This window comes from Adiantum capillus-veneris, chromosome 5 (genome assembly GCF_014529385.1).
Source record: "Adiantum capillus-veneris isolate H3 chromosome 5, ASM1452938v2, whole genome shotgun sequence".
In the NCBI taxonomy this organism is placed as follows: Eukaryota; Viridiplantae; Streptophyta; class Polypodiopsida; order Polypodiales; family Pteridaceae; genus Adiantum; species Adiantum capillus-veneris.
The window spans coordinates 1,375,559-1,384,797 of record NC_140935.1 but is presented as its reverse complement, the minus strand read 5'-3'; positions in this window follow the sequence as shown (position 1 = coordinate 1,384,797).

Below are 9,239 nucleotides of genomic sequence, written 5' to 3'. Positions count from 1 at the left end.
TGGGGCACTCAGCTACTCGATGTGGCCCACCACATTCGTAGCACTGAAGAGGTGGTCTCCTGGCAAAACTATTAATTTTTTGGGCTCTTGCTGCTAGTGCAGTAGCTTGATATACCGGTTTGATTTGTCCCCAATGGTCTTCCATATAGTACATGGGACACTCCTCAAGCATGTCGACTCCATAGGTGATACTAGAGTCTATGTCCTCTTCGCAATCTACATAAGTACTAGATGACTCGCAACCTATTTGGTTCATAGGTGTAACTCTTGGATGAGGGGGTTGCGGTCCTAGCACTGGAGGTGGCAACGGTGTGGTTTGGACCACATTTTGGGTTCTAGGGACCATGTGTTGTAATGGCAACTGTTGCTCCATGGGTGGGGTAGGCATCAATGCAGGAACTCGAGGTGAGTCTGCCCAAGCTATAGGCGGTCTATTTTCCATGATGCTTTTAAGCATTAGGCAATCCTTCGCTTGATGGCCATACCTACCACACGCGTTACAAGTTCCGTTAAACTTTACTCTGAAAGTAGGGCATTCACTCGTAGTATGTGGGCCCAAGCAAATTGAGCACCATTGTTGCTCCCTTCTTGGATACATATGAGTGTTTTGTGGAGCACGATTACCCCTAAGGTTTTCTTGGATGGCCTTGGTGAGATCTGCCAAAGTCATCTCAGATATCGTTTGCTCTTTCACGATTGGCTTCATCTTCATTGGCTCATGCCCTGACGCTTGCGAGCTACTAGACTTCGGCTCGACGGACACTCTTTCTCCTGCAATCATTAAATCATCCTCCAATTGGATTGCATTCATGGTGACTGCTTCCCAAGTAGTGATACCTCTAATGACTAGGCCATTATAGATACTTTCATGTCGTAGTCCCCTAATGAATCTATCGAGCAATTGGTTGTTGTTGAATTGCTCGTTTGGATTGCATCGAGAATTCAAATTCTTTAGGCGACTAATGAAGTCTCTCACGGATTCACCTTCTTCTTGTTGGGCTTTCTGGAGCTGAGAGGCTACACCCCAAAGTACTCCCTCTCGTATGTATTCTTTTAAGAACAATCTCCTAAGAGTAGAGTAGATCGTTTTCTCTTCTACTCTTAAGGTTCTATACCAATCTCCAGCCTTTCCACTTAGGGTCAAACTAAAAGCCTTACACTTATGTAGCTCATTGTGCTCTTCCAAGGAATCGCACACATGTTCAAAGACTTCCATATGCTTTCTAGCATCTCCGTCTCCACTGAATTTCTGTGTGAGCTTAGCTACTTGAACTGCCTTGCTCCTAGGCTCTCTATCAGGTGCACTACGCATGTTTTCCGCAATAGAGAGACCGATAGTTTGAGCAAATGCTGCCAAATCTCCTATTTGAGCAGGTATAATGGGTGTATGTGCTCCTGGAACCACATGTGAGATGGGAGTTGGCCTTGGCCTTGGTATACGTGCGGCTCTTGGGTCCCAAATTTTGTATGGTGGTGTTCCAGACGGTGGTCCAAAGTTTACAGGCGTGGCCCTAGGCATAGGGGGTGCCTGATATGGCATGTTATTATTAAATGGCATGGCTTCACTTGTATAAGAGCTTGGATAATTCCATTGTGGATTGTAAGCTCTTGGAATAATCAGAGGTGTAGGAGCTACATGAGGCTGAGGTACGACAGGTGCACATGATTGATACATACATGTAGGTATAGTTGGGGGCACTGTGCTACTAGGCATCGACGCAGTGTTAACAAATGAACTCCATGGTGTACTTCTTGTCATGCTCACCATTGGGATATGCATGGTAGCCGTAGTGTCATTAAGAGAAAGATGAGCTAGATCTGGGAAGGTAAAGCTGCCACTTGTGGGCTCAGATTGTACTGAGGCTCCTGGCGAAACAACATATGGAGGATCAATGGGGCTCACTGAGGGAGTCTTCATTTGTGACAGGGTTGGTTGGTTGGCCTTTCCCGTATCCAAGAATCTCATTAGGCCTGTTGAAGGCATGTTGATCCCTGTGTTCTGTCTTTCTAACTCGACAATCCTATGGAGGACATCACAGACTTTCTATTGTAGCTCATCTATGCTAGTAGCACCCGATGTGGATTGTAGAACATCTAACCAACCCACATGATAGGTGTGTCCTGTGTACCGATCAGTTAAAGCTTCTGCTTGTAGGTCATATTCCCAATTTTTGTTTAGGAATATCCCATCTAGGCCTGGCGTGCTGGAGGTTTCCCTTGAAGTGGAAGCATTATTGCTCCCCATAGCTTGCCCCTCCGTGACTGCTACCTTGGGAGCACTCGGTTGCTCGGCTGGCATGATTGTTGTCATAGGAGCCTTTGCTTTCAGGGCTCGACTTTGTTCTAGCCCTCGTAGGTTCTCAATTTCCCTCTCCCTTGTTGCTTGCATATAGCGTTCGATCTCTTGTACTTCGGCAAGACTCCTACCATCGGGTAGTAAAACCTCAGAGGGAGATAGTCCTAAAGGATCAGGAGGTGCAGTGGATGGAACATTCACATGCACACTCTCAAGAAGCATAGAGTCTATTTTAGGCATGAATGACGAATTTACTTCTCCACTCCCTTCATTTATTTCATTAACCGCATGTTCGGAGCGAGTAGCTCTACTAAGGGTCTCTTTTAAGCGGCTAAACACGCTGGACCCGGGCCGTGGGCCCATGGCATGCATGTCTTGACTTGAACTATCAGGGTTTGTTGTAGGATACCCCTCCATGACTTCGTAGTCAGAGGAAGAATCACTAGACGCGATATGAGGATCTTGGGTCGCGCTACCCTGAGTCCCGGCCGAAGGTCCAGAACCTAGGGTGGAGGAATAATGGGTGCCCGCGTAAATGGAGGCACTACCAATATGCTCGTGCTCTAACACTCGTCCAGAGCGTAGGTTCATATGACTTCCACACTCTAAGCGCGTTGGTGAGTGCCCGTGGAGGCCGCTCACTTAGTTTTTTTTTTTTTTTTTTTTAAATGTGTTTATAACCCAAGTTTTTTGTTATTCTTGGTTATTTTTTGTAACCAAGCCACAAAATATGGCGTGTAATAGCTCAAGATGAGCATTTTGGTTAAAGAAACGTGCCGTGCTTTACAGCTCCCTATTCGGCTACGTGAAGCCCTCGAAATCCTAAAAATAGTCTTTATAGTCCTCGAAATCCTAAAAATAGTTTTTAAATATAAAAAGGTGTATAAACTATATTTTAAAACTGAGGACTGAGGTCTGGGTTTGGGCTTGAGCTTGGGGAATGATCCCCAGCCCGATCCTTCTTTTTAAAATATTTTTTTTAAGTTAAAAAAAAAAAAAAGTCGTCGCGGCCGCGCCACGCGCGCGCGCACACACACACTTAACCTACACCTAACTTATCTACCTACAGCTAATAGAGATACTGCCACACACACTCTAACACTGTTTACACAGTACTACAGTAGCTAACAGATCTACAAAACTAACCTTACAGAACTAACATTGAACCTTACAGAACTAACATTCCATAGCTAATACCTTAATTCTAACAGTACATTGCAAAAAAATTGTAACTCCTTCTTTACAGAAAACAAAAAAGACAGTACAGTGTAACAAAAATCTTCTCCACACAACCACACACACTCCTTCTTCACAAATCCTTCTCCACACAACCACACACCTTCCTTCTTCACAAATCCTTCAATTGAAATTGCATCACAAGAAAGCGTAAAGTGCTTAACCGAGCTTAGTGTAGGGCATTTCCCCGGCAGCGGCGCCAAAAATGTGGGCTCCTTGACGCATTGTCGAAGCAAAGGACTTGCCGATACACCGTGTGCGAGCCACAAATGGCTCCAAGCACACAAAAAGCCTAAACTAGCAAGCTCAAGAAAGAAAAGGGTGTGTCACTCACCGCTCTACGCTTGCCTTCGTGGTGGATTCCTCGCCGCGATGAAGAAGAAGCTGTAGTCGTGCCGTGCTCAACCGCTTCGCCGCCGTCGTGCCTTCGTAATGCTCGATCGCACACACACTCTCCCTCTCTCTCTCTCTCTCTCTCTCTCTCACACACACATACACATACACACAAGGAGGTGAAGAAGAAAAAGATGGAGATGGAGATGGAGCAAGAGCACTCTTCTATTGCACAAATGAGAGAATAATGAATTTTAGGTTTAGTTGGCTTTAATATGAGCTCACCCCATTCACACTTGGACGCCCATGCTTAGCCAACTAATCCCTTGAATGTCCCAGTTAGAGTGCGCCTTTCATCAGCGATCACTCTTACCCTTTTCCTATTGGTCCGACAAGCCCGGTACCTGACTCTACCAAATACATAATACACGTCCGTCGTAGGTGATGGGGTGTCCGTGAGACGTGAGGGTTAACAGTGCCTTTAAGCAAGATCTACTAGTGTACAACTAATAGAAGGTGAGATATTCTCTCAACCTATGCCCACTGACTCTCGATGAGCTAGTGCATCCGGCTCTATTGATAGACAAACATCCCGCTGCGGAAGCCACACAGAGCTAGCTCCAAGCTCTGCAAAGATTCTACAAGAGCTCATGCACTCCTGCAAGTATTGGTCCAATACCTGCAAACCTCCCCTATGCTCTATGCCGAGATCAGTCATCGAACAACTAATCAACCCTGCTGCAAATGCTCCCACTGCAGCTGCTATGTCGGGCCTTGAGATCAGCATCTCGTACATGAGGACACTGAATGTTGATGCAACCCTGGCAACCTCTGCCACCTCCAACTCAGAACTCAACTCATGGTAATCCTGTCCCCTATCATAGAGACCATGGCACTCTGACTCCGACCTTTGGAGTGACTCCTCGTGCCCACCACATATCACATGTGTACCAACATTATCCATCTGTCCTGAATCTGCATCAAGCTCTAGCATAAGCATATCAAGAAATGACTCCACAATAGCCAACATCTCAGCATCCATGTGAGTCATCTCTGTCATCACCTCTGATGACTCATCCTGTTGTGACTCACTAGAGTTGTCCCGCTCTACCTGTGCATCCGTAGACGCAACCTGCACAACAAGGTCGCTGCTCTGCACTCCATGCAAAGCATCCTGCAACCCACAAGCAAAAGAGACTCGCCTGCGCTCTCGCTCTCTACCTGGCTGCATGATCACAGAGACAGCACCGTCTCTCGCGTGATCCACATGCAATGGGTAACCTGTACCACTCCTGGCACCTCTCGCAATCACTAGCGAACCCAAATGCATCACAAAATCTCGCTCTCGTAGCGAAATCTGACATCCACAATCTGTAAGCTGACCAATCGAGATCAAACTCACTGTCAAATCTAGTACATAGCGCACATGTCGTAACAAGAGTAAGATGCACCACTCAGTAATGACAGTCTCACATCTCCTGCACCTGCTATCGCATGCACCGATCCATCGGTCAAACTTACACTGCCAAGCATCCCGCTAGAATAGCTACAAAACCATGCACGATGGGGCGTGACATGAAACATAGCATCTGTGTCTAGCAACCACTGCGAAGGGAGTGCACTATCCACATGTATAGCATCTCGTGCATAGCTCGAGGTAAAAGTGACATCCCCGTCACTAGTATACTCCGACACTACATGTGCCTCAACTGTCAAAGCAACTGAGTCCATGGCATCACTACATACATCTCTGAGACTACCATGTCTCCTACGATGTCGCATACGACGAAAACAACGCCGTCTAACTTGTCCAAAATGACCACAATACCAACATGTCACCTGTCGGCGTGCTCGTGAATGTACATGTCTCACACGAGTCCGTGATGACTCAGATCTATCATACATATCATGTAATCTGCGCCAAAGTGCTCTCGAAGTAGTCTCATACATAACAAGAGCATATACAGATTTCGCAAGGTGCAAAGAGAGTGTAGATAGTGCCATCTCCTCTAGCTCCTGCCACTGATCGTCAGACATGTTTGAAGGTCTACCTACATCACCACTCAATGGTCGATGCAACCCTCGCTGTGTCAGTGCATCAAGCATACAATCTCTCCATGCCGCAAGTCTGACCCATCAAACACGCGCATCTGTGAGAGGTCACAATCTGATCGATCACCTGTCTCTGCCATGAGCACAAGTAGCAAGCTAGATAGCAAAACCACCTCACCAACAACACCTAGAAACTGTCTACAAATATGGCCAGAAACACAATGTAAAACCTGTGAGACACACTCCAAAATAGAGCTCCCGCAATGTCAATACAAGCCTCGCATGCTCTAGTATCACACTGCAATCTGTGAGCTAATCACCAAGCCCACACTATGCGGTATGGATGCATACACACGCACAAATCTCCCACCTGCAAGAGAACACCGCACACAAATGCTGAGTGCAACCCGCGATCTCTACCTAGATCACATAAATGATACGCATAAAACTCCTGGGAAAATTTCGCCAGAGTTTCGATGCACAATAGCTATCAACACAAAATAACCATTGTCCTGAAAGCTCAATACAATGAGCAATCAATGCGCATCAAACTACACTCAACATACATGCATAAGCTTTGCAAAACTATGGCAAACAATGCTCGAGATCACAAGACTCTCCCACCCGAGAGCAAACCACTGTCTCAAGCAAAGAAAGATACACAACTCCTCACTCTTGCGAGAGTGGATACAAAAACACAAAATTGTGTCCAAACTGACAAAACCTGTCAAAGTGAGAGTAAACACTCGATCACAAACTATGGCGAGAATCTGGGAAAAATCCGACAGAATTTCCCCTAAAAACTGAGCAAAAAACTCAAGTACAATCTCTACCATAAACCATAACACTACTCAATGCCAATGAGTAGAAATGCCAAAATGGCTCCACATTTTCACATACAAGGGCAATCCGCACTCAACGTACATCAACGGAGTGACTGCGCATAAGCAAACGCCAAAAGATTTGCAATCCGGAAACTTGATCAATGCGAAAACAATGCTCTCAAGAGAGCTTATCGGCACTTGAAAGTGCTCACCAAAATGCATATATAATGGGCATCAACCATGTGCCATAACCATATGCAAACCATCCGCAAAGACCATGAATCCAAGCACAAAATCACTGCCAAAGTATTTTGTGAAAACCAGTGAAAGAAGCTCCACCTGTGTGCTCCAAAAACCTGCGTCTCTCAAGAGACCGCTTCGGTGGCGTGTAAACGCCTCCGTACTTTGTTGCCCAAGTCTACCAAAAAACCTTCAAACCACAAGCTTAACACAAGCTGCAATTGCATCTTCAGCTTAGAATTTATGCACTCAACTTCAAGCATCTCCCGTGCTTCCAAAAGTGCATCAAACTCGCACACAATGCAACAGCAGAAAATCTGGAATTTCTGTATACAGTCAGTCTGAGCTAAATATCAGCAAAATGGTGAGGAATTTGCAAAAAGTTTCTTCTGGAAAGTTTTAGACCACGTCGAAACGGATGGGCGGGTGAACAGAATTCGAAGATATGCATTCTACAAGGAGAAAAACGAATCTGAAAATAGTGTTGCTGTGCACACAGTTTTAGGGCAGCACCTTCACTTACACACAGTCTTCCACACTCCTTTCTGAGCTTCCACAAGAGCACACATCACTCTCAACTGAGCTCACAAGCTCCCATTGCATTCTCACAAAGCTTCCAAGCTTTCTTAATCTCTCTACAGTCGAGAGCGAGCGAGCTATCGCCTCGAAGCTCTCAAAGCTATCGTGCTCTCCGCGGTCACCATAGCTCTGATACCAATTGAAGGGGATCGGGGAGCACCACAGACGGAGAGTGAGAGAGAGAGAAGGAGACACACACACAATGTGGGTGGGGAGACTGTGAAGTGGCAGCTCCCCCTATACAGTATACTCACTATAAGTATAGGGTAACAGTGGGCGGGCGTCGATGACCTGGGCGACCGGTCAAGGCACATACGCCTTAACCCCAACACTTGTTTGGTTCAGATCTTTGCAACGCATTTGAGTACATTTTGCACATTGGCAAGATGCCTGAAAGCATGAGTGAGGGCTTGATCTACCTAATTCCCAAGGAGGGAGGCTCCTTGGATGAGATTCGAAAGCGGTGACCCTTTACCATCCTCAACTCATCCTACAAAATTCTAACAAAGGCTCTAAGCTTGAGGATCCAGCCACCACTAGAGAGCATTATACATGGGACCCATACAGGTTTTGTCAAGGAGCGTAGTATCCTTGACAACATCTTCACTTTTTGGGAGGCGTCTGCCCTCAAGCGTCTCCAAGGAGGGGACTTAATGATTCTCCTTCTCAATTTTGAGAAGGCCTACGACAGAGTTGACTGGGACTTCTTGGAGGGCACTCTACGCAGGATGGGTTTCACAGATGCTTGGATTAGAGGTGTGCCAGGTCTCCACACGCGTGCGCACAGTCAGGTGCTCTTGGCAGGGGAAATGGCGAACGCTTCTTGATCACACGTTCGGTCAAACAGGGTTGCCCTCTTGCCCCCTTCCTCTTTCTGTTCTATGTTGAGGCGATGAGCAGATTTTTGACTTCTTAGCAGGTTGGCTTGCGTGGTCTTGAGCTCCCTATTAGGGAAGATGAGCTTCTTGATGCCGAGTTTACCGCGACGACTCGGGTGTCCAACTAGGTCAGGTCCTAGCGAATGAGTTTAGTAATCTCCACTCGTGTAAGAGATGTGATGGTGCATCAATGGAGTACTGGAAGGGAGGCAAGTTGTCCATGCTGAAGCCATGTATCTGGAACCACGCTGCTATTGCATCATGCAATGTCTCAGTCAGTAAAGTGGCATTATCCTCCTCTGTATCCTCCTCTGTATGCTGTTGGCAACATACACTAGTGTGCTAGGGACAAAGTAACATATAGCAATGTGCTAGGGGCAAAGTAGCATATATTGCCCACTCTTCAAGCCCTCACATGCATTGGCTCATTAACCCCCATCATAGTCACAAGTTCTTTTACCTCTTCATCAACATTATTTTGGTATTTGAGGCCACAAATCCTCACATGTAAGGCATGCACATGCCTCCTTTGCTTCTCTTCTACTGTCAAGTTAACGATGGTGGGTGTTTCATTGCGAGCCAGATCCATTTCTTGGCCTCGTCCACTTTCTGTTGGGTCTTTGTAATAACATCCACCCATGAAGTCTTCATTTCTTTGTGATGTTCGTCCCCTTCTTTGATGGCCCACACTTGTTTTTTAATTGTGTTGAGCTTGTCAATTGCTGAGGGTTGAAGCTCTCCCTCTTTGAGTGTGTGTCATGGTCGCACCTCTGCAAGCTCTTTCTTAAGTAACGTGATCTC